Raw genomic sequence first — 26,491 nt, 5'->3', positions numbered from 1 at the left:
GACTTCAGATTAACAGACAAAACTTCTGTCCCCATATATCATGTGAAAATTAACACTGTTAATTTTAAAATGCTTTTAACCAAGATTTGCTTATACTTAAATTAACAGGTTATTTTTTGTTACTAATTATTAACAAATTTTAGCAAATAGGCCATATGTTGGAAAAAACACTAGTAATCTCACCAACATAAATATTACAACTATAGTCTACATATTTAAATCCCAGAGTCACTCCTTGAAAACAATGTTGGGCGAGTGATTAGCATGTGATCACACCTCAGTAATTGGTTCTGTTTTTGCGAGGTGTGATTTTCTGCAGCAATTTTAACCAATGTTCGTGTTCTGACTTCGCTAAGCCACGTCCTGGCCATGTGCATTTGTTTCCTCAAAGTGACTGGTGAATGTATGCATTTACTAGACCTATTCAGCATAAATTTAAAATTACAGTAATACATACAGAAAACTTTTCTGTGAAATTAAACTTTTCATACATGCTTAATTTTAATTACACGTCTACATAAGTAAAAACAGGTAAACTAATTTGTCAATTTTTTAATCTAACCATTAGGAAAACCTACTTTATTATACAGCAGTACCTCGGTTTTTTAATGTGATCCGTTCCGGAAGACCGAGTTCTGAAACGTTCGAAAACCCAAGGATCAACAGCTGACAGCTGGGCCTCAGGATCTTGCCCTCAGTGGAAGCCACATGACATGTTTGACTTCCGAGGCATGTTCCAAAACCGAAGCATTTACTGCCAGGTTTACAGCGTTCATAAACTGAAATGTTCAAAACCGGGGTACCACTGTATAACGGACTTTTGGCTTTAATGGACAACCCCTTGCCAGAATAAGTCCATTATATGGAGGTTTTACTGTATTACAAAGGTGTAATTAGGGAGGAATTGTGATCAACAATAGCTCAGATTTAGGGCTAGTCGCAGCTGTAGACAAAAGCTGGTGAGCTCTGGGCTAAAGTCCTTTCATCTGGGTTTCAGCCCCCTCCTTAGTAAGATGAAGTGCTCCCTCCTCATGTAAATGGTTTCAATTGTCTGCTTAGTGCTATTATGTTTCAACAATAGGATAAGTGTATAAAATGTGGATATTGTCTAAGATGATGCACTTGATTATATGCTGTTTTAATAAAAAGTCTAGGCTAATTGAATGATGACATATTAATTAGAATAGGCTCATTGTCAATGTGCTGCAGTAATGTTCTTTGCTTTGTTTTGTTTTGTTTCCTTATAATAGACTAGCACCCAGTGTGGAAGTTATAGAATATGTTGTAAATGTTGTGGGTAATGTATCTTAAAGAATGTCAGGTCTTTGTACTATGACTATAGTGGAGCTTTTAACAGAAACCTATTAAGCTAAACATAACCATTTGGTTTAAATGAATGAAGTCCTGTAAATGTCGCTGATTGTTCTGTGAGGCTGTTTTATCTGAAATACTACTTCTGAAAATTGTGTTTTCCTCTGTTACCAGTCAGGCTTCTTGATAGCCATGAAAATGGCAAAATTACCTTTCCTCCAAGTCAAGGTTCTGTAACAACACACAATCCTAAATGAAATGGTAAAGATAAGATCCAGGAAGGATCTAGGCTCCCAGGTAGATTATTTATCATTGAAATGAGAGAGAAGTAGCAGTGGAAGTAACTGGGATTTGTTGGTATAATACCAGGGAGGGGACATGAGTAGAACAGAATCACCAGCAAGAGATCATCAGCGAGTAAATTGCTCAAATTGCTTTTGTTTTTCTAAAACCATGAACAACAACTTAATCTCTGCATCACAGTTCCTTCTTCTAAATTGCAGAATTAGCCAAAATGATCTCTTCCAGCTTTGGCACCCTGACCACAGAAGAAAGTTAGATGTGAGAATGGTGTGTTACAGCCCCCTAAATGTCAAGAATCTGGTCTTGCAAGTACTAAACTTGGAGTACCAGTTTATAAGCACCTAGAGTTGTAGCTATCTTAGTTCCCATCTTTAGGCATGACATACCCCTAGCTTGGAAACTCCTTAGAAGATCAGAGCACTAGTTCACTAAAAGAAACAATCAGACATGAAAGTGCACCGGTTCCTCCCATTGTCGTGTTGAGTTTTGATAATCCTTGCCACTCCGTATTTGCCTACTTTAAGTGCTCTGAAAACAAGCACTTGAAATGGAAATATTGCTGTTATATTCTAGCTCACTTAGGAAGATAAATGTAAACTTCTCATTCCCTCAGAAATGCCTGTTTGCAGTTGTGAAATTTGAGTCCATTAGCCCAGCTTTATCTGGTGAGCAGTGTCTCATGCCAGAAAGGTCTCGGAGTCAGAAGATAACTAGCTCCAGCTCTCCTTTTTAGTAGCTTTGTGCTTTTATTGTTTACTTGAGGCTTTAACTTTTTCATCTCTAAAAATGAAAGAGCTGTGTTTCTTCATAAGATAGTCCTCTAAGGCCCTTCCTTGACTCTCAAATTGTGATTCTCCCAAGTTCCCAGAATTGTATTGGCCCTACTCAAAACGTGTTTGTGTGCGCGCACGTGCGCTTGTGTGTGTGTTTCTCATTAATTATAGCCTCCATTGGTGCTGGAGGAAAAAGGAAACAAGCACCTTAAAAGATTTCATTTCTGAATAAGAGAGTAGATCCTGCACCTACTTAGACTTGAGATGCCTGTAGCCTAAATCTCTGCAGACTTTGCTCAGGAGAACAGATTAGAGTCGGAACTCATCAGCAACTTCACAGAAACTATGAAAAAAAATAGAAAGTGGAATGAGGGAGCTGGCTGTATGACACACAAGAAGCTCTCATATTTGTTAAGTGAAGGAGAAAAAATGAGAAGTTACTTTTACAGATTTTTACTTATATTCAAAGTCAAGGTAAAAATGAAGGGCCAAGCTTGCCCTATGTAATCAAATCTATTTCCCAGGATCCAAGTGCTCCCAGAAACCACTGAGGAGTTATATATTCTAGAACATGGGCAGCATGGCCAGGAACTGTTGTCAGGCAATGGGGTAGCCAAAGAAAACGGAGTACATATTTTTCAGTGTCAGAATACAGAGTTTTACTCGATATTTGAAGCTGCTCTCCACCCCCCACGTCCCTCAGTACCAGGAGGGAACGTTGGCTTGCTTTCTGTTCCACAACTACTCTTAAAAACCATTACTGTTTCATCTTTGTGTACGAGCACATCCTTTGAGTTTTGTGAGGGACTAATTCTCATTCCTACACTCACGGCTTTGATCCCATTCTTTCTAATCCCCTTGCTGGTTGTGTGTGTGGTCAGTAGTCCAGTGATCCTCACTTCTGCCCCCGCCCCCACACTGGAGGCCCCTCGGTTTCCTTCACACCTCTTCTCAACCTCACCATAGTCTAGGTTGTCTGCAAGCCCTGGGCATGGGCCTGATGTTGCTCAGCTGGGTGCATGCCTGTTCCCTGCCCCTGTGGAAGGTAACCACCTGCCTCCACAACAGAATCATTGCCATCCAGCTTGTATGGGAGGGGATGTGGATGTCCTTTGTGGTACAGGGCACGGGTCAGAGGTATTGCAAGGTGGATGTCTCCACAGGTGGCTCTGCCCCCCAGGAGCTGCAGGCTGCCCACATCCCTTTGTCTCCCTTGTAGACCTGCTGAGCCTGTTGGTCTACGTGCTGGGAACAGGTATAATAACTCTGTAGAAGATAAGGAGTCCATGGTTCACCTGGTGCTCACCTCCAGGATTATCTTTGTCATCCTGATCCTGACCCTAATCCCCAACTGCTGGACAATGTACATCATCATCAGGGATTTTGACTAGCATGTGGTAGCAGGGGCCTCCCCCTGCCTGGGCTACCTTAGCCTCCAGCCTTTTGCTGGATTAGGCTGGGGAGCCTGGTGTGCTGTAAGTGCCCTCTGAGGGATCCAGGACTCCAGCCACTACATGGCTCTTTACTCTGTCTCTGCCTGGTCTGGTTCCTCTTTGGGGCCTCTGAGAATCCCACTAAGAAATATTTCTTAGGGGAGTGGACGTTTCCTTGACAATAGAGACTTTTCCTTTTGAACAGGACTCATCAAAGAGATAGTGATGCTTGTCAACTTTGGGGTTGGTTATATTATCATTATCACTATCACTTTTTTTTTTTTGGTTGTTGGGGGCTTTTTCCCAGGTTTTTAAAAATCCATTGAATGACTGAGTCAAAAAAATGACCAACTCCCACCCTGGGCTCTGCTGCTGGCATTCTCACCTATGGATGATGGAGCCAAAGAGAGGATGCTTTGAAGCTTGTGGATCTTCATCCCTCCTCCAAGCCCTGGAAATTGAAGCTCCTGGACCCATGCCCATCTTGGAGGCAAAGCTGGAGCTATGGACCTCCCATGAAGGGCTGCTTTCCATTGTGGCTCTTCCTGACAACTGTCTCTGAGAGGACCTACTGATGCTGAGAAGGAGCCTCCTGGACCTGAAGGAACACACACCTGCCTTCCCCTCAAACCTCTGAAACACCCCACCCACACCCAAGGGTGTTACTCCTAAAAAAGCAGATAAATTACAAAACAACTTTCACTTCCAAGAGTTCTGACCTCTGGCTTCTGTGCCCTTTAACTTGTCACAGCATGCCCTCTAGGAGTGGGGACTTCTGGCCTCCCAAGTCCCAGCTGTGCCTCCAACCTTTGACTTCTCAGTCACTGCGGGCTTCTGTGTAGGTCCTGCCCCATACTTGTAAGATTTTTCCTAAACAGAGTGTGTTTGTACGTGTAAGCATGTGGCCGATGACTCAGGCCACATCTTGGTCATCAATCACCTTGGCTAGAAACTGTGGAGGTAATTTTGTAATTATGACAAGACTGCTGAGTTTTTAATATTAATCTTTATTAATTTTATCCCTAATATGCATATGAATATGCACACTCTGTATCAGAGATAGATTTTGTGTTAATTACCTTACAGTAAATTCGAAACATGCTGGCCCCCATGGTATTGCAGTGAGACCCAGGTTAAATGTCTTATGCAAGTAGCTGGACACTCCATAGATGAGTGATAACGAAAAGTAAATTTTCTCTGTTCACAAAGAGGAAGGAGGCAGCTGCTTCCCTCCCCTCCTAAGATAATTTCCTTAGAAATATGAGTCTGAGTTCTGGCTCGTTATCTAAATAAAATTCCTCCAGGGGCCAGAGAACCCCATGTGTCTCAACTTTTATGACCCAGAGATTTCTCCAAGGTCTGGGTTTCATACCAAAGGAGATAGAACTGCTGACCTGAGGCTTAACCTAAGGGCCTAGTACGTGTTGTAAACATTTGGCTCTCTCAGGGATATAAGAGACAGTTTATTATTTCAGATCAGAGCAATTAACTAGATAAGTGAGTGGATACAGATCTAACTCACGGTATGTGAGGAGTGTTGGGAGGCTAGGGCTTTCTACCAGAGCACGAGGAAATCCAGGGAGGTTTCATTTCCCTGCAAAGGCCCACAATGTTCTAATCATACCGAGTGCCTAGAAATTTTGGGTGTCCAAAAATTTAATTTTATTCAATAAGTTTTTGAGTTTATACTTTATGACAAGGTAAGATGCAGTCCCCGTCCTTAAGTTGCAACAGTACACGTGGTCCATTGGTTATAGGCCAGTGGGACCTGAAACTAGAGCACACACAGTTGCAGAGCAGACCCATCAGGCAGGCTCACTGTTAAACAGCAAGAGAAGATACTAACCAGATGGCCTGCCTCAGAACAACCACATGGAAATTGCGGCCTCACTGTCACTGTGCACAGCTATTCTAGAGTCATGTACTATTAACAGAAACTATTCTATCCAAGACCTCCTGCAGTTTACAAAATGTAATGCCCATAGAATACCTCATTGATCTTTGTAACTATAAATTAGTAAAAAGAGTGATTAACTCTTCTGTTAATTAAGTAGTTAACTTCCCCAAAGCATAAATTCTATTTCAGATCTTTAATTACAAAATCAAAATCTTTTACACTGAATGAGTTCTATGTAATACTATGTAAGTACCCACTAATATTACTATAATTTAATTATTATAACTATATCTCTCATTCAAGTTTTTTACAAATTTTTAAAAATTTTTTCAATTACAGTTTGCATTCAATATTATTTTGTATTAGTTTCGGGTGTACAGAATGGTGATCAGATAATCATATACTCTACAAAGTGTTTCCCCTGATACATCCAGTACCCACTGGCACCGTACATAGTAATTACAATATAGGAGCGGGCAAAAGTAGGTTTTCTGTGCCCTTGTGACATTCTTTTGAGTTAATAAAGCTGTTGTAATAATTATAACCTGCATGTCTTTTTCCATACGAACAATTGTAAACCTACTTTTGCCCACCCTGCATTATTGACTGTTTCCTATGCTGTATGCTGTACTTTACATCCCCATGACTATTTTGTAACTACCAATCTGTACTTCTTAATTCCTTCGCTTTTTTACCCAGGCCTCCAACCTACCCCTCCCTTCTGGGAACCATCAGTCTGTAAGATTTTCTTCTTTTTTATGGCTGAGTAATATTCATATATATATGCCACTGCTTTTTCCTCTAAGCAATGTTTTCACTGCATCTCACATCGTTTGATAAGTTGCTTTATCTTTATTTAGTTGGAAGTATTTTTAAATTTCTCTTGAGATAGCTTATTTGACCAATGTATTATTTAGAAGTGTGTTGTTTAATCACATATTTTGGGACTTTCCAGTTATCTTGCTGCTATTGATTTCTAGTAAATTTCATTTTTGTCTAACAGCAGAAATTGATTTCTATTTTTTTAAATTTGTTAAAGTGTGTTTTATGTCCCGAATGTAGTCTTAGTGAATGTTCCATGTGAAAGTAAGAAGAATATGTATTTTGCTGTTGTTGGATGAATTGGTTTGTTAATGTCTATTATATTTAGTTGATTTATGGTGTTATTGAGTTCGACTATCCTTACTCATTTTTTACCTGCTGGATTTGTTCATTCTGATAGAGAGGTGTTGAAGTCTCCAAGTATGAGAGTGGATTCATCTATTTCTCTTTGTAATTCTATTAGTTTTTGCCTTATATATTTTGATGCTACATGGCTTTTTTTTTAAGCAATAGTACTTTGTAAACTTTTAAAAATTATATGATTACTTCAGTGCAAAATGCTTAACACTTAAAACTAGCAAAGATTCATTTAAATCAAAAACTTTACTTGATAAATATGATTAACCCCAAGAATTGTACAGTAGCTGATTTATGCCATATAACACCAATCCTGTGTAATACAATAAGAATTGCATCATTAGCGGTTAATTTCCACCATTGCTCTTTTGAATCCAAAAGGGCAGGGGAAGGGGTACTCAGACAAGCACAAAGCAAAATGCAATCCAAATAACCTATGCAGAATTATTATTAATAGTTAGAAATGCATTTTGATTAAGCTATCCAACCAAGTAGCTAGGGCATAACAGCAGGTATTGCTCCAGGGTTGATAAGAGGGTTTTGTGTATACAGCCTGGTGAAAGATGTATACTAGATGAGAAGTCACAGTTTAAAGGATGCATGTTTTATAAAGAATTACTACACATACATATTTAGTGTCTGCAAACACTAGAAATATACATTATACAGAGTACCCTCAAAAGCTGGGTACAGTTAAAAAGAAAGAGGAGGTGACGTGATTCTCAAAGTGCACAGGAATTTTGCCTAGAGATTTCTAACAGCTGCCAAGAATTCACTTTCACTGTGCAGGGCTTAAGGACCCTTAGGGTTTTCCACAACTGGATTTGCTGGCTTTCAGTATAGTACCTGCATCTTTCGCTGCATGGTAGATAACGTTCTTCATCTGTAATTTATCTTCATGATTGGTAAGAATCTCTACCAGATAATAGAATTCCTGAGTAAGCCAGAATCACTGTTTAACATGCTCTAGACAAACAAAATCTTCAGCTACTTTGACATAGCTATACAAGTTATGAACCTGCCATGGAATTCCTGCTGTGACAAATGTCACATCTCTGAGAAACTGTAATAGCCCAGCCTTGAACTCCATACTCTTGATGAAAGTGCTTTCTTAGTGATCAGTCTAAATGCCAGTGCTGATCACTAATAGGATCAAAGCCACTGGGTTTTCTTGAGCTTACTCCTCTAATGCCTTTTAAAAGAATCCTCTTATCCTCTGTCTTCACCAGCATATATGTACCAGAAGGCTTCTGGCTTCTTTTCCTTCAGTAAATTGCTTTATTGTGAGTTCATGAGGATTCCCAGCTTAGATAGTTTTAAAGACTTCTTCTTGGTCACAGTGCCCTTTGGAATTCACACAAAGGCCAGGACATTAACTGCGTCAGATAAAGATATCTTGGTCAAGATGTTGCTCCACAATTTTTATCTTTTGGAGTAATTAACCCCCAAGAATTATACATCTCAGGACCCCAATCTGGCCAAACAAAATAGTTTGGCAACTTAGAGACAAAATCCAAATTGTCGTCTTACCTTGTGTACTCAAGCAATGGAATGTTGGCCATCAGATCGTGAAACCTAGAGGGCATCAGATCTTTAAAAGTTCCTCCTGATAGCCAGTCCTTAAGTTTCAACATCATTAATTCTTTTCCATTTTCCCAGAGATTTGGAACATCTTCAAATGCATTCCAAAAGTCTCCTCCTGTGGCTTCTGTGATGATTTCACTGGTTCTTGGTATAGACTGAATGCTTATGCCCCCTCCCCCCACACACACACACACAATTTATATGTTAAAACCTAATCCCCAGTGTCATGGTGTCTGGTAGTAGGGCATTTGGAGATGATTAGGTATGAAGTCAGAGCGCTCATGAATGGGATTAGTGCCCTTAAAAAAGAGATCCCAGAGAGTTCCATTCCCTTCTTCCACCATGTGAGGACACAGCAAAAAAACAGCATCTATGAATCAAGAAGTGGGCTCTCACCAGGTACCAAATCTACTGCCACCTTGATCTTGAACTTCCCACCCTCCAGAACTATGGGGAATAAATGTTTGTTGTTTAAGCTATCCAGTCTACGATATTTTGTTATAGCAGCTTAAACAGACCATGAAACTCCTACAATTAATTAGACTGATTTCCTGATCAATAAACTCCTTGTCAAAGTATTTAGGTTTTCAAAATTTAGTGTACAATTTATAAAGCACTTCGGACACCATCTCTGGCTGCCTTTGTCTCCAGTGCTCCCTGAACACATTCCAGTTGCTCTTGTTGGGATATTGCAAGCACAGCAAACAGTTACCACAGAGTCAGTAGTGAGGAGTGACAGAGTGCTAGGTTCGTCATCAGTTCTTGAGGGTCTTACACAAATAGGAAGTGTTATTTTCTACCAAAGAAGTAAAAATGTCATCAAGGATTTTTGGTGTATTCTTGAATTCATTTTCTATCTCTTTTTCTTTGTTAACATTTGCACTGGTTAGGTCTGCAAGCCAGTTTAAAGGAGAAGTGCTGATGGGACAGGCTGATTTCATGCTCCTAGCTGACTTGGAGGCTGCACCCCCACCACAGCTTCTAGCTCCAACATGGAGGGGTTCTGCAGGAACAGAGCACCCGGAACAGATTTTTCTCCAAATAAGAAAGTCTATTTTGACACTTTATGTCTTCCTTTGAGGCTGCCTTTGAGAAGAGCTTGAATTGCCTAAACAAGGACAATTTGTCTTTATTCCATATTTTGCTCTTACAAACGAACAGTCTTCAACATCATAGAGAGCTTTTCCAAGAACGATCTGGGTAGGCATCAGGTTTCCTGGCTCATGTACCTGAACTACATGCATCTCAGCCGAGATAAAGTCTTATAGGTAGCACCTTTGGCAACTTTCCCTCTTCATCTGGTAGCAATTCACACCTACTCCGAATGCATACTGAGGATACACCCAGTGTAAGTTGAAGAAGGTAGCATCATACACATCACACATTTCTTGAACACCTTTGGCAGCTTACTGCCTAGCAACCCTCTAAGGGATGCTCTTACTGTGTGGCTCCACAGTTGACATAGCTTCCTTTTCAGAAACCACCACTGACACACTGACCTCTGACATTGGCCAGGATGTACATTTCTTTATCTAAATCAGCCCCCGCCAAATTTTTGGCTAAAGGCAACCATAACCTAATTGCTTCATTGTTATTACAAATATTTGACAAAGAGACAGGACAGCAAAAAACATCAGGCTCTAATAACCTAATAAATAAGGTTTTTTAGAGTCTGTGTGAGGAGAATCATGATTACACAGCTCCCTTTTCTCTTTCATCACTCACCTCAGAGAAACAATGACTAGGATGACCAAACTGACATTATTTTAGGTATATTAGGTTAGGAATTCTTGGAAAGCAAGAAACAGAACATCTGACTAAATAAGAAGTGAAGGGATAGGTGGTTGTTGATACTGGTAAACTACTAAGCCATGTCATCAGGGGCCTAGACCTTCTATTTGTTCGCTCATCATTGTCAGTTCTTAGCTTTTCATCTTTGTGCCTTTCGATCCATGGTCTCAAGATGCCCACTGAATTTTCAAGCAAAGAAGAAGATGGAAAGATCACTTCTAGCCCCTACTATGCCTTTAATCAGGAAAGCAAAAGCTTTTCCAGAAGCCCTCAGTAGACATCTTCTTATATTTCATTGGCCAAGACTGGGTCATTTGACCACCCCTACCTCCAAGAGAATCTGGAAATCAAGTATATGGAAAAGAACAACAGGATTATCTTAGATCAATTGTGATTCATTCTGTGAAGCTGGGCAAACTGCTGCCTGTATCAGTCAACTATTCCTGTGATAATGCTCCATAACAAGCAGCTCCCCCCACCCCAAATCTTAGTGGTTTATAAGAATAAGCATGTGTTCCTCAATTAAGGATCTGTAGGTCACCTATGACTCTGCTAGATTTGGCTGGGACCAGTTGGGCTTGGATCTAGACCGTGTGTGTTTTCATGTCTGACCCATATATTTTCTTATTCTGGCACTACTGGCCACCCATGGCATATTTTTCTCATTGCAAATGGCCAGTGTACAAGAAGCCAGGTAAAATCAAACAAATTTAGAGTCTCTGCTCATGTCATGTCCAGTAACATTTCATTTGCCAAACAAATTACCTGGCCAAGTCCAACACAAACTGATCAGGGATATATACTCTGCCTACTCCAGTGGAAAGTATTACAATGTCACATGCCAAAAGTTGTAGATGTACTATTCTATTACAGAGAGGTAATGAAGAACTGGTAACAAAAATCCAATCTTTCCCCTCATTTCAAACAAATGGGGCCCTGACAGCAAGAAAGAAAGGAATAGCTGTTGGGTAGCCATCCAACAGTGACTTCCCAGCTAGAACATTGATGGATAGTTGAATAGGCTGATACAGACTAAACAGCATCTCAAACTCTGATTCATAGTCTGAATTCCTGGGGTATCGGGAGAATGCTCTAACCCACTGAGCTATCTGGCCAGGGCTATTATTCCTCATTTTAAATATTAGGAAACTGAGATACCTAGAGGTTACCTATAATGGAGCAAGACAATCTGACTCTAGCGCTCCCCTTTACACAACACCACAAGCAACCTATGACTAATAAAATACAGGTTCATTTAAATATATGAACAAATCAATATAGCTTTTTCTGATGTATTTTCTCAATAAAAAAGACACTAGCTATAAACTTAATCACATAAAGTCCTGTAAAACATTTTATGTTAAAAAGGGTTCCTCACACTTGAGAAACTTGTGGTCATGGGTCTGGTATTTTTTTTAAAAGCCTTTCAAAATTATAAACTAAGAGGGAAAATACTAAGATATAAAACAATACCTGTGGTTTCTTTTTCCTTAAACCTCAGAGACTGGATTTCAGTTATTCCACTCTTATTTGTGTTTGCTGTTCACATAATACAAGTGCTAATGAGTCAGTATATTCCAGTGATAATTCTGACCATTATTATTAAAATCACTTCCTCTGGGGGTGCTGGAGGCACCTTTGGAACCCGCTTGGTTGGATTGCAGTTCCAGTCACCTTGACATCTGGTCCCTGGCCACTTGTCCACACCTGGTGCGTGGCAATGTTGTGGCACTTGGCTTCTCCAAGCAGCTCGGCACTGGGCCCGGCCACACTCCTGGCCCTAGACACAGAACCCATTCCTGACTCCACAACTGCCTGCTGCTGCCCAGCAGCCCAGGGTGCCAACAACTCCAGAGCAAAGTTTTCAGAACATAAAACCAGAATACAGTCATTATCAGAGGTGAGTGAAGCTTGTACTTTGGAAAGTCAGCCTCACTCCTCAGCACTGCACAGCATCTAGTTCTCCAGGCTCTTCCTGGATGAAGGACGACCAGCCCCCTTTACACTCCACAAACTGGAATAATATGTTAGCATCTTTTGTTAGGAAGATCAAGCTTGGGATGGGTATGAGCAAATCCTCCATACCAGCTATTTTCAACCTTTGTCATCTCATGGCAAACAAACTAATTTCTAAAACTCTGGGGCACATCAAAAAATATATTTTTTGCTGATCTGACCAAAAAATAGGTATAATTTTGATTCATTCTCAGCAGGTGGCTATTGTTGTGTTAGCTGTTGTCAATTTTTTTATTTGACAGTCTAAGGGAAAACAGGTCAGTACCCCTGACTAAATAGTCAGGTATTGCATGTTTTAAGATTCTCGCAGCACACCTGTTGAAAATCATTGCTCGATAGCAATCAAGCAGAACAACATGAATCTTTTGTGAAATTCATACCTGATTAGATTATGTGACGGGATGGGAGGAAGCCAACAAGCTCTATGTCCTGAAGCTTTTTTTTTTTTGCATATTTGAGTACCAGCTTTGACCTGAAGAGACAGCTGCTGTACACCTTTTTTGTTTGTCAACTATTTTGATGTCATATTTCAGCTCCAACTTTGCATCCTGAGAACACTTAAATATTTCTGCAGGTACACTTAATACAACCTGAAAGTTACGAAAACTTTCTGGTTGCCACAAGCCTATCTTTCTTTTCTGTTCATCCAATAAATTGTTGTGCCTACTGGGGATAGATTTTCCAAACAAAAATACCTGGAACAACACTTTAGCAAAATACTTCTTCAGTGGCACTGAACAAATGGAGTTTCCCCAAGCACAGTTCTGTAAGAAGTGCGTGCATGTGTCTTTTAAGTTATTATTTGTATTAAGCAAGTATTTTTTATCTTGGGGATTCTGGCTGTGAATTTGATGCATAGCAATTTGGGTTCAAAACATTTGTTGGTCTACAGAAGATCAATATTCTGTGACCATATACATTGTAACAGTGGGTTGTTTTATGTGTAGGTATTATTGTTAAATTCAGGAACTGTTTCCAGGCATAGAATATGAATGAACATCAGGTGTGATTATGATGCCATAGCAAAGGTTGTGGTCCTAGGTCTACCAATACGTGATGAAGAATTAGGACAAACTGGAAATGGGCCATTTGACACCTAGAGTCTACGTAGCAGGTGTTAGAAAAATACATTGACTCCAACCCTTAAGATACCCACGTGGAATCAGCACTACATCATTCATACGAAGAGCTCCCTGGACACTGAACCTCTAAAATGGAAAAGTCTCCCCTAGAACAGGAGCATCAGTGTTTGCCTGAGAGCACAGGTGAGCACAGCACAGGTGAGCAGGAGCTGGGCCAGGCTCTGAAGGAACGACTTCACCTTTGTATCAGTTATTAAAAATTGAATTTGTATTGTTTGGTCAGGTATCCCCAAATTCTTTTAAGGTGTGTCCACATTCAACCTCCTGCCCAAAATTGTTAATGGACCATTCTTCACCTTGTTTCCAAAGCTGAGGAAGAGGAAGTAGCTTCTGTATTGCAGAGGTGGAAGTTAAGGACACATTTATTTTTTACTGTGATGTATTCAGGACAAAATTTTACAAAATGCCTTATATCCTTTACTATTGTTTCTAGAAACAAAAGTTTTATTAAAACTGTTTTAGTTTGAATATAGATAATTTTTAAAAATAGAGCTTATTTTGAAAACGTCTCAGTTGAATTCAAATGAAAAGTTAACCTCACTGAAAAATAGTTGCAAAACTACTAAAGAAAGCACTAGCAGATTGCACTTGTCAGTATACAAAAAAATAACACTACCTCATAAGCAACAGTGGATCTAGGAATGAAAGGATTTTCCAACATTGAAAAATCTACTTATGAGGGTCATTGGCATATGAGTAATACTTAAGTGGTTGGTAATAAAGAAGATTCCCTGAGAAAGATAAATTAGATCAAGGAAAAGTGATTCCCAAGATCATGATCTGCAACATTTAAAACTTTTGTGAAGAAGACCCCAAAGGAATAGCCAGTGAAATGGGGGTGCTGGTGTGAAGGTATCCAAGAGAAGAAAATGTTTCAAGTGGCCAAGTGCTGAAAGGTCCAGTACGAAGAGGACTGAGAGTGAACTATTAATTCGCACCGTGCTGGTCACTGGCTCCCTGATAAGCACTCTCCTTGGGGTGATGGGCGAGGAGCCTGCTTGGAACGCATTATGAGAAACTGAACTGAGGCAAGGGGAGTCGAGACTATAGAAAACGCATTTAAGAAGTTAAGCTCTGAAGACAGCAGATAAATGGAGTGGTAGCTTGGTTCTTTTTAGAGGAATGGGGTAGTAGAAAGGTTTTGTCTTGTATTTTGTTTTGAATTTGTTGTTGCTGGTTGAGGATGATAGGTACTGGACATATTTTATACCAAAGGAACTACTCAGCGGATAAAAGTTTGATGATGCAAGAGAAAGCAAACATAATTATAGGAGAAATTCTTTCTCCCTCTTCTATGAACACCTTGCCAAACTCCAGCTCAGGTGAAACTCAACTGTCTGCCATGCTCCTGAGCTTGTCAAGCAGTTGAACATAGTGGAAGAAAATACACAGATAGCGTCCCTTGAAACCCATGACCACAAATCTCAAAGATCACGTAACATGAACCAACAATCCTACCATCCTTGCCTAATATGATGACTTCTCTTCTGTCCAAAACATCACACATTCTCCTCTCTCCAAAAGCTTACTCATATCCTTCACTCTTTTTTTTATATATATATATATCTTTATTGATTTCAGAGAGAGGAAGGGAGAGGAAGAGAGAGAAACAGCAATGATGAGAGTCATTGATTGGCTGCCTCCTGCACACGCCCTACTGGGGATCCAGCCCGCAACCCGGGCATGTGCCCCGACCGGGAATCGAATGACAATCCCCTGGATCCTAGGTCGATGCTCAACCGCTGAGCCACGCCAGCCAGACTCTCCTTCACTCTTAGTTGCTTGTCTTGCCCCATACGTCATGGGGAAAATAGAAGCTATTAGATAAACACTCTCGCACCTTCCCACCACCAACTCTGCCTGCTTTTCTGCACCTGACTTCTTTCTTCTGTCTCTCCATGTGGTCCAGACCCCATTTCATTATAGTGGTTAGGAAATCGGCTGCACCCTTTAATCCAGAAAAAAAAAAACTGAAAAATTGCTAAAACTATACGTCATAAAAATTTGACTAATATTAATGGAAGAATTCAATCTCCTTGAAAAGATTAGACTTGCAAATTTGACCTGGGAAAATTAGATTTGGTAGTAAGAATGTACCCAAAGAAAGGTCAAATACTATGTACCATCATCAGTAAATATCTTCCTTATGAAATTCACACAGAAAAGCTGTCCTCTAAAGAAAATAATTTCAGTAGAATAAAAATGGGAAGCTAGGCCTTGCCCAGGTGGCTCAGTTGGTTGGAATGCCATCCTGTGCACCGAAAGATTGTAGGTTCGATTCTCAGTCAGGGCACATACCGAGGCTGCGGGTTCAATCCCTGGTCAGGCGCATGCAGGAGGCAACTGATGGGTGTTTTCCCCTCACATCAATGTTCCTCTCTCTATCTCTAAAAAATAAAAAATAAAATAAAATCAATGAACATATCCTTGGGTGAGGATTTTAAAAAGGGGAAATTAGCACAGTACAGTTCACCCCTGAACAATGGAGGGGTTAGAGGCGCTACCCGACAGCACAGGTGAAAAATCTGAGTATAACTTTTGACTCCCCAAAAACTTAAGTTGTCCCTTGGTATCCACAAGGGATTGGTTCCTTTTGCCCTGTAGCCTTCTATTTCTCTTGCAATAAACATCCTTTAATATTCATTGGGAAGAACCTCAGTGTCTCGTTAAAAACTGATTTCAAGCCATTTCCATCTCTGCATTTAAAGAGCTTGGTGGTAGCCACTCCATCCTAACAAGCAAAAAGCTAAACACACTGAGAAATCAACAACCCTTCTTGGACCCTTAGAGAGAGGAAAGCACAGGGTTAACCTCCGCCCTCAGTCTTGGAGAGGCCGACAGACGAATGCAGTCACAGGCTATTGGAACAACACTTCACTTAGCAGAAGCCACCTCAGAGCCCACGCCAGGGTAGGGAAACCTGAACTGCAGTTGATGAATTGCTGCCGGCTGTGTGTAAAAACTCAAAGAGACCCAATCATAGGGGGTTCCCCACAATTTTGGGAGATTTACCTCTAGGAGCTTGGGCAGGTTCCAACAGTAAATGTTGAAGAAAACTCCCCTCCTGCAGGATGAACGAAAAAGAAACCATTTTGAAATACGCCAGAGCACTCCGTTCTTAACAAGGCCTGCCCACAGGAGAAGCTAGTTACCCAGAGCCTAGCCTGCCCGGAGTGCTGTCAGAGCCTCTCACCTGGGGAAGGCGATGCCCACTCCAGCCAGCTCCAGCCTTCCAATCTGGGAGAAGAACATGCCGAACTCCAGTCCACCTAGCCGCCTGTCCCACCTAAGGGGGAAGAAAAACACCGAGAAACACTTGTGAGTTCACAAGCCAGAGGCACAGGCTCACTGAGACCTCATCAGAGGACTATAGAGTGCTCCCCCCCCACACACACATAATTTACCACCACTAACGGCCTATTTACAGCAGTTCCTTTATGAGGCACACTACAAGTAAAAACAAAGCAAAAGAACCGGGCCTACATAGTATTCCGATAGATGAATGCATCGTATTTTGTTTATGCAACCTCTCATTTATGTGGTTTAAATTTTCCACTATTCTAAAACAATAAAAACCCTTACAAACATATATTTGTAGAGTCAGATGATAAATTGCCTTAGGATATATTTCTAAAAATTATTTGCCAGAAGTTTGAAAATAATAGGTTATCAGCTAGTTTAATAAACAACTCTGGCAGAGAGGGGAAAATAATATGGGGAGAAATGTGGAAAGAGAAGAATATTAGCCAGCTTAGAAAAATTTATGACCACATATTTTCTTTTTATTTCCTCTTAAAATGTTTACCTTTTTTTTTTTAATTTTTAAATTTTATTTTTGCTTAAAATACACCTTTTTTTAAAAAAAATATGGTTTTAAAAAAAGAGCCTTGAATTTCAAAGAATACATAGACAAAAACAAGTCTGCCTCTCGTATGTCTCCCAGTTTCCAGATCACTCCCTAGTTTCTTATTTATTTTTTTTAGATATTAGGGTAAACCATACAAAAAGTCATTTCTGTAGGTCAAACACAGTTTAAAGAAATGCAATTTGGTCCCACCTAATATTATATGCACACCCATTTACTTTTCCAAATATTTGATCATAATATACTTAGTGGCTTTGTGATATATGTCAGAATGTTTTGCTATAAACTTCTTTCCTTAGTGGGGACAAAATAACTGAAAGTCAGGTTTTAACAATTAAAACTACCAAGGACTGTTAGATAAGTGGCATAGAGGAGGCCTTGGGTGTGGAGTTATTCATCTCTGGAATGAGTAACGGTTTCCTTTAACTTGAAGGGGGAGCAACACTTTTGAAGTCTGTAACTTACATAAACAAATGATAAGAAAACGTATTGTCTGAAGAAAATCTACTAACAAAGCCCAGGGGTTTCCTGCAGCCCCCGGGAGGCCCGGCCTGGGCCCTGCAGGCAGCAGGCTAGAGGGCGCTGTGGTCCAGCCCGAACTGGGTTCCCGCCGCAAGGACTTGGGAATATAACTGCCTAAAATAGTTTTTGAACCAATAAACTACTATGGGTGAATAGTTTCTCTATTGTGACCCTACTCCATAAAGTAGCTTTTGTCCTAGAAAAGCGAAAGGAAATTACTAAGTCTTCCTGGCTGTATAAGTAGAATAATCTTTTCAAGAAAAATTCATATTGCCGAACTGGAAGAGACCTTAAAGATCACCTAGGTCCATGGTTCTTAGCAGGGAATTATCCCTGGTTTTGCTTGTGGCATTTTGCGGTAATGGTCCAGGGGCAGAATATGATTTTTTTTTTCCATGTTTTAACCCAGGCCTTTGAGCTCTGCAGTATTGGAAAATTACCCTTCCTATATTAGTTGTCCAGCTTTTCCAAATTACTGCTGTCACCTTCTCTCAGAAGACACTTATTATTCGCTCTGAAAAGTATATCTGGAATCACTCTATCCTGGTCAACTCTGCTAACCCATAAATACATGTCCTCACTCCTGATCCCGGAAATAAATTCATACAGTATAAATTCTACCTATCCGTGTGTTGGGTTTATTTTGACCTTCCCTTACCTCTCTTTTGTGCACAGGTGTTCCTGTTAATTTCCAACCTAAAAAGCATTAGGCTGAGTGTTGTCAAGCTGACTGTTTCAATGGGAAAATGTGTTCCTATGTCAGATTAGAAGATGGTTGGGCTTCCAAGCCAGATCACCCAAAACTATTTAATCTATAATTTACCTGAAGCACGATGCTAGTGGTCCTTTATTGAATTATACCTCCATCCCGTTGGCTAAACATTTTGTCTGTTTGTTTTTGTTTGTTTAGGTTAGCAGCAAATACTCAGGGACCATTAGGGCAACAAAAAGCAGAAATGTAGAAGACTAAGTCTTGTTACAGTCCTGTCGAGGTGAGAAATTCAAGATGGAAAAGCTAGCAAAGGTTGTCTGGGCATCATTAGCGAGGACAGTGGCCATTTCCTGCAGCCTGGTTCTCTGGGGTTTGTTCTGGTTCATTCGTAAATGATTACATGAGGCTTTTCTAAAAGCAACAACAATGTAGCAGCAGTTTAACCAGTTTCTGTCACCTCATAAATAGGAACATCCTCGGACAACATGAAAGAGGCCAGGTCTGACTGACATTCCTAACCCGTCAGCTGCCTCTCACATTGCTCATAAGGTCACCAGCGATGGGGCAAGGGGGTGCGCGTGGATCTGTGAAAACTCGCCATCGCCGATGGAAAACAAATTCCATTGTCTGGCCCAGTGCTGAAGAATCATTCGCAGCCTATTTGTAAGGAAAAGACAGCAGTGTTTATCGTGTGGACAATGGCTCTGTGACACGCTTTTTCTCAGAGTATCATTGTGTTTGCTCATAAGTGGGAACAAGTGGATGTATTCAGTGCACGACAAACGTTCTCACGCTGAGCAGAAGGTCAATGCTGCTGGCAGCGTCTTCTCTCGGAGGTGGGCGGAATATTGCGGGTAATGGGGAAATAAGGAGAATAAATTATGAAATAAGAAGCAAGTGTTTCCTGGTAGCTGGTTTACATAAGATTAAATGCAATGACCTGTTTCTCTGACTCACTAAAGTTCCTCAGTCCAAGAGGCAAGGTCTGTACCTGGCCATGTGACAAAGGCAACTATGTAAATCAAATGACTCTTTTCCAGTATAAGAAAAACTGGTTCAGATGGAGGCATTCCCCAAACTCGAAGATATACACATACACACACAGATGCTGTGATACAGGGTATCAACCCTATATATGTAGCTGTGGTGGAAGCCACATCATTCTTTGGGCATTGTTAACCATAAAGATCCAAATTCAGGCTTGACCATAATTGCTACACAAGCAATTATGGAGCAGTGGGTGAGAGAGAACCTGGGTGGCAAAGTCTGGATGAAGCCCCCAAGGGAAGGGAAACCACAAGCAATTATGGAGCAGTGGGTGAGACAGAACCTGGGTGGCAAAGCCTGGATGAAGTCCCCGCTCAGCCGGCTAGTAGCCCAGCTAATTGGTTAGTCACTTAATCCTTCAAAGCCTCATTCCAACATCTGTGGGTTAGGAATAATATGTTACTTCGGAGGTACTTGGAAATTCAAATGATAATGAAAATGTATATGCTTTGTAAATTATAAAATGTTGTACAAATGTTACTTAATAACACTTAAAAAATAAAATCTGAGACAACTTTCCGGCTGAGCAGGGCTTTGAGGAGTTATTTAAACAATCAGAAAAGAAGAGCACTAAAAGTTGAACTTGACACAATTGAGTTTGAGAAGGGGCCATGCTCACTTCGGAGGCCCAGCGCACCCCCTTCAGGGTCCCCTTGCCCTCTGGCTGCGGAGGGACCCACTCCCTGAGGCCTGGAGGCGGGGGTGGGAGGGCAGGGGGGATCTTCAGGCCCTTGAACAGTTACAACCAGTTGGTTTCTTCCCTCCTCTGCACTGGGTTCTGGAGATGCAGAGGACTGTCTGCCAAGGTATTGCCTCCTCTGGAGCTTAGAGTCTAGTAAGAGAGACACAAATTAATCAAATACCCAAATATATAAAAACAGTGAAAAAATTTAAAAGTAGAACTCAGAAGGCTCTGAAGGACGTGAGCGATGGACCTGATCTATTTTGGCTTCGACAGGAGGTTTTGTGGGGAAGGAACATTTTGGCTAAAACAGGAATGATCGGGACACAACTGGACTAGGTGGGGAGGGGAGGGGGGATGGCAGAGTGTTCCGGGCGGGGGGGCTGCCGCAGTGAAAAGCCTGAGACTGGGAGCCGAAAGGAGGGTGGCTGATGGAGCCCGAGGCTGCTGGCGGTAGCCGGAGCTAGTCTCGAAGAGCAGAGGGGTGACAAGGTGACTTTTTAAAAATAACACAGCGGAGAGCGACTTGGGGGGTTGCAGGTGGTTCGGAGTAACGGGAAGTGGGTGAGCTGGGTAAGTCTGATTCAACGGAGAGAACAGGAGGGCTTCGCAGAGGCACAGCGGCATCCCCATGTACGGGTGGGGATCAGAGAAAAGTTTAGCAATAGTCTTGGGGCCCCAACTTTTCAGGTCGCAGGAGAGAAGTCCAACAAGAAGAGGTAGCGAGGTAAGAGGGGCATTAGCAATGATAGATAGAAAAACAAACACAAACGCCGCTGAGTGGTCAAATAAGATGAAATTCAAAAAAAAAACAAGCTCATTTTCAGCATTTGGAGATCATCAGCAAGAACTACGCTGGACGAGAGATGGGGGCAAAAGTCAGGTCAGAGAGAGAGGAAATAAGGAAATGGGGCCAACCTATTTAAGAAGCTTGGTTTTGAAATTAGAAGTAAAAGATCGTGGGAGCTAAGGAGGAAGACAGGGAAATATTGGGGAACATTTTATTCACTCAAGTCATACGGGTCAATCTCTCAGCCTCTTGGGATAGAATTTCTTCCTCCCTCTAACCTGGGGTGGTGTTGGTTCTACCCAGACTATTGCCTTGGCGTTTGAGGAGAATGGAGACTGGGCTAATATATGTAGACTCCAATTTTTTTTAATGGGTTATTTATTCACACTACTCACTACCAAGCAGCCCCACACCAGGGTTTATAGTTTCTAATAGCCACTCTTAGTGGTATGGTCCTGGAAGGAAAGAAAGAAAGAAAGAAAGGAAAGAAAGGAAAGGAAAGGAAAGGAAAGGAAAGGAAAGGAAAGGAAAGGAAAGGAAAGGAAAGGAAAGGAAAGGAAAGGAAAGGAAAGGAAAGGAAAGGAAAGGAAAGGAAAGGAAAGGAAAGGAAAGGAAAGGAAAGGAAAGGAAAGGAAAGGAAAGGAAAGGAAAGGAAAGGAAAGGAAAGGAAGAAAGAAAGAAAGAAAGAAAGAAAGAAAGAAAGAAAGAAAGAAAGAAAGAAAGAAAGAAAGAAAGAAAGAAAGAAAGAAAGAAAGAAAGAAAGAAAGAAAGAAAGAAAGAAAGAAAGAAAGAAAGAAAGAAAAGAAAGAGGAAGGAAGGAAGGAAGGAAGGAAGGAAGGAAGGAAGGAAGGAAGGAAGGAAGGAAGGAAGGAAGGAAGGAAGAAAGAAAGAAAGAAAGAAAGAAAGAAAGAAAGAAAGAAAGAAAGAAAGAAAGAAAGAAAGAAAGAAAGAAAGAAAGAAAGAAAGAAAGAAAGAAAGAAAGCTGTAAAATTTCTCCACGTGGGTCTGGGGATTGCCTCCTATTCGGACTTCTTTCCCAAACAACTGTGGTAAAGCCGTGTCCCGTTCCCTCCTCACACCCCCGTGCTCTGCTGTTCCCTCCTAACCAACGCTGCCTTCACTGGCTCGGAAGCTCGCGCCCCTCTGGTGGGCCCTCTGCGCCTTTCTCTGTTTCAGCCATCGTGGCTCACTCACTGTGGAGAGGCTGCCACGGAGCACCAGCGCTGGTCTGGGCTGTGACTGAGAGGTCAGGTCCCAGCGCCTCTTGCTACTCTGTCGCTTCTCCACTGCGGCTCGCTGATAATAAACCTCATGCCAAAGGATGGCAATTGGTGCTTGTCTTGTAGGTCCTGCTGAATCCAGCTCCCCGACACAGGCTCAGCACCTCCTTAGAGACTCTCCTTCTAGCTGAAACTAACTGTTGATGGGGAGTGGAGCATATCCAAAAGTATTTTTAAAATGTAAATTTATTTCCCATGACTGACCTAATTTATTAGCTAATTAACGGAAACAGAATCCCCAAGGATCCCCCAAACTTCATGAAATTTAAAAACAATATAAAGTGTTTTGGAAGCCATTTCCCTGATTCTTGGTTGCTGAGCTCTCAAATAAATCCTGAGTACCTATATAAGGGCTATACCTGTGGGGAATGTGTTGGTACCTATGTTTGAAATGAAACAATGACAAATAATTGTACATGGTATCAATGTATTTTCCAATTTAAAATAATTCATAACTGCCCGGCCGGGCGTGGCTCAGCGGTTGAGCATCGACCTAGGATCCAGGCGATCGGGGTTGGATTCCCAGTCAGGGCACATGCCCGGTTGAGGGCTTGATCAATGACTTTCTCATTATTGATGTTTCTACCTCTCTCTCTCTCCCTCTCCTTTCCTCTCTCTGAAATCAATAAAGATATATTTAAAAAATAAAATGAAATAAAATAATTCATAACTGGAGTTAGAAAGTTGTGCACTTTAAAATACAAAGCAGGACAAGAGACAGGAACATTTTACTGAAGAAGACATATGGATGGTAAATAAGCACATGAAAAAGTACCAAACCTTATTAGCCGTCAGATAAATGCAAATTAAAACCACAATGAAATATCGCTATATGCCTATTAGAATGGCTAAAATAAAATTTTAAAAAGGTGGCAACACCAAACTCTGGTGAGTTTGTACAAAAACTAGATCACACATTCATGGCTGGTAGGAAGTAAAAATGTACAGCTACTCTGGAAAACAGCTTGGTGGTTTCTGATACAAGTTCAACATCCAATTACTATTTAACTTAGTAATTGCAGTCTTGGGGCATTTATTCCAGAGAAATTAAAACTTATAGCCACAATGAAAGTTGTACATATATTTTCATAGCAGCTTTATTTGTAATAGCCAAAAACTTGACACAGCACAGATGTCCTTCAACAGATGAATGGTTAAACTGAAGAACAACCATTCCATAGGATAGTCATCAACAGTAAAAAGAAAAAACTGCTGATATTTGCAATAACTTAGATGGATCTTCAGAGAATTATGCTGAGTGAAAAAAGCCAATCCTAAAGGTTATGTATCTCTCTATATTACCCCTTACAACTGCATGTGAATCTATAACTATGTCAGTAAAAAATTTCAAGTAAAAAAAGAGTATACATTTTCTTACCCCAATATTTACCACCAAAATGATCCTCTAAGCAAAATGGTGATGAGGAATGATCACTAGTAAGCAAATATTTCGCCATGCATAGATTAAGACAGCTGTGTCAATAGGACATCCCACCACATGAGCTGGAAAATGATAGCTGAAGCATTTTTCTATTCAGATAGTCAATGAATACTTTATATTCTTTTCAAATAATATGCAAGTAGCAATTTATTATCTGAAAACCACAACCATTAATTTTCTCCAAACCTTGTTTTTGTGGTAATCCACTTCTATGAAAATGTAAGTAGGAACTTCTATCTGGGCCGGAGTTAGCAAAAGACTGTTTAACTTGTCCAACAGAACTTTGGCTTTGCTTCCTACATAAGTAGTAGCCACATGAGGAGCCCCTATTGATTTATAACCCAGAATTCTGGGATTTAGGGGCAGGCTTGGCTTTGAATTCTCTTTTCCACTCCTCATACGCTCATCTGCTACATTTGAATCACGAGAGGGGAGCTCATTGCCCCAGCTGCTCAACAGTTCACAACTGCAGAAATCAGATCACATAAAATAAAATAAAATCCCATTAGTAATTTACTCTAACACAGACATACATTCACAGATTTGACTAACTGCTTTCCTTCTACTTTAGAAAGCATTGCTATAAGAAATAGCCATATGAAGACTATTTCTGCATTTCCTCAAACTATGTATTGAATGTGCTGTCTATCATATTATTAAATGTCTCATATGTATTTTTTTTTTGATAAATTGCTTTTAGAGTGTTGGGGAAAACAAATTTTCCCTTTGGATACAAAGGTATAACTCCTTAGGTTAAATAATGAGAACTATATAATCCAATATGATTTATTTTTCCCTCATTACCAAGAAACTCAAATCTACATTTTCTGCTTGTTTACTACTTTTAGCCTTGCTATAGATATTTTCTCCTCTCCCCACTCTATTTCAATATAATTTGCCTTAAAAGTTGTGTTTTTTAGAAAATTTTGAAAGATTTTAGCCAACTTAAATTCATTTAATTCTAACAATTTAATAATAAAATCAAAATATTACTTTAAGCATTATTTATTTTAATTCTTTTTACAAAAATATAAACAATAGACTCTAAGGAAATAGACCTAGCTAGCACAAGGGCATGTGCAGGATTATTTAATGTATTTGTGTTTCCATTCACTTTGAAACTTAAGACTCAGGAATGTTTAGTTCCCTATTTTAACAACTTCATAGATGTCTGTTGATTTAAGGGAAATTGATTGCTTGAATCTAAATTCAAATTGCCAAATATAACATATATAGTAGAACTAAAAATAACAAAGAAAAAAATTCTGCCCAAGATTCCTCTAAACAATTTCTGGCCCTAAATAAAAGAAATGATTCCTATATAAACATATGTTCTGCTTGGGTATAAGCAAAATCACAAAGGAAGGAAGCTTAGGTTCACCAAAAGGCAATGTATTAATAAAAAACTGACTGGGATGCAACAGTCCACCTTGTCACCAGTGAAGGAATCTCATTTCTGACCTGCTGCTTTGCAAACGATAAAGGACATCATACATTTGTTGGCTTTATACAGCCATCTTTCTCGTCCCTGCTACCACAAGTCCAAGGAGAGGTTATAGTTCTGTATGAGCTGGTCTAAGCCCCTGCCTGGAGTCTATTTCCCCATCCCCCCATCTCTATTCCCTTCTTATATCAAAAGCGATTTCTATTGGAATTTCAGAGAAAGCTGGATAGAGACCACTGAGCCGTAGGGCCTTCCAGCCTGATCCTCTCTTTCCCCTCCCAAGGGCCATTTTCATCTTGGGACTCTCAGCTGTGGTTTTTCTTGGTTTCTTTTGACAAGAGTTTCCCAATGTCAATAGTTCCAGGTGGTGGATCTTGGTAACTTCTCTGGTTTACTGTGGCCTTCCTTGATGAGTGTTCTTGCAGGTGATAGCTCCAGTCAATGGTGACTATCTTGTCAGCAATATCCCTCACTTCTGTATTTGTCTACAATGACCCTATATCTTAATCAAAGACTATTTATGCCAGAACAGCTAGTGACCAAGAAAGGAGAATCCAAGCATCATTACTTTGCTTATTGCAAAAATTCCAGACCTAGACCCCCTTCATTCACAAGCTTTTTGCTTTTCTTCTTCTTGTTCCTGGATTCCTGCTTGAATTTTAGACCCTCAAATGATTTGTTTTTTTCTGATTTTGACCCCTAGCGCTCTTTCTTAGGCATGTACTATATATAGACTAGGTCTCTGGATGCCTCCGATTCTTATAGTTAAATAGTAACTACGAGGTGTAGTGCCTAAGGCCTGTCTCACTCTCCCTTCAACCTCATTATGGGGCTCTACAGCTCTTTCCAGGATCATATTCAAAGCCTCTTATGAATGCAAATTCCCATTCCTTTTAGAAAGCTACCTCTAGTAAGGGCATGGGGGATAGTGCTCAGAGCTGTCTCCTGGATTTTCTCCTGTGCTTTCCTGAGCCAGGGCCTAAGCTTACTCTTGTCACAAATGAGCCTTTAGAATATTTGAGAATCCTCCCCCCCTCCCCCCCCCCCGGGATGCTGTGCAGACTTCATCACTCCCCTCTATCCAATTCTGATATGAAGGCAACTTGACCAAACACCCAAATTCTTTTTCATTTTTCTTGCTCACCGAAGGCACTCATCCAAATTGGATCACAAGGGCCTCGTTAACTATTTCATAGTTCAGCAAGCCGGATAAATTTATTGAACTTTAATGTTCAAATTGCTCACCACTCATACTGATTATTTTAAATATTCCTCTTAG

General features: G+C 40.5%; 1 pseudogene; it reads right to left on the bottom strand.

Annotated features, from left to right (window-relative positions):
• Positions 1-9,235: 9,235 nt before the first annotated feature.
• LOC107523777 (lysine-specific demethylase 3A-like) overlaps positions 9,236-26,491 on the bottom strand; it is a 58,890-nt pseudogene continuing 41,634 nt past the window's right edge.

This window comes from Miniopterus natalensis, chromosome 8 (assembly GCF_054644295.1).
Source record: "Miniopterus natalensis isolate mMinNat1 chromosome 8, mMinNat1.hap1, whole genome shotgun sequence".
Lineage (NCBI taxonomy): Eukaryota > Metazoa > Chordata > Mammalia > Chiroptera > Miniopteridae > Miniopterus > Miniopterus natalensis.
This window is presented reverse-complemented; position numbering and strand designations above follow the sequence as displayed.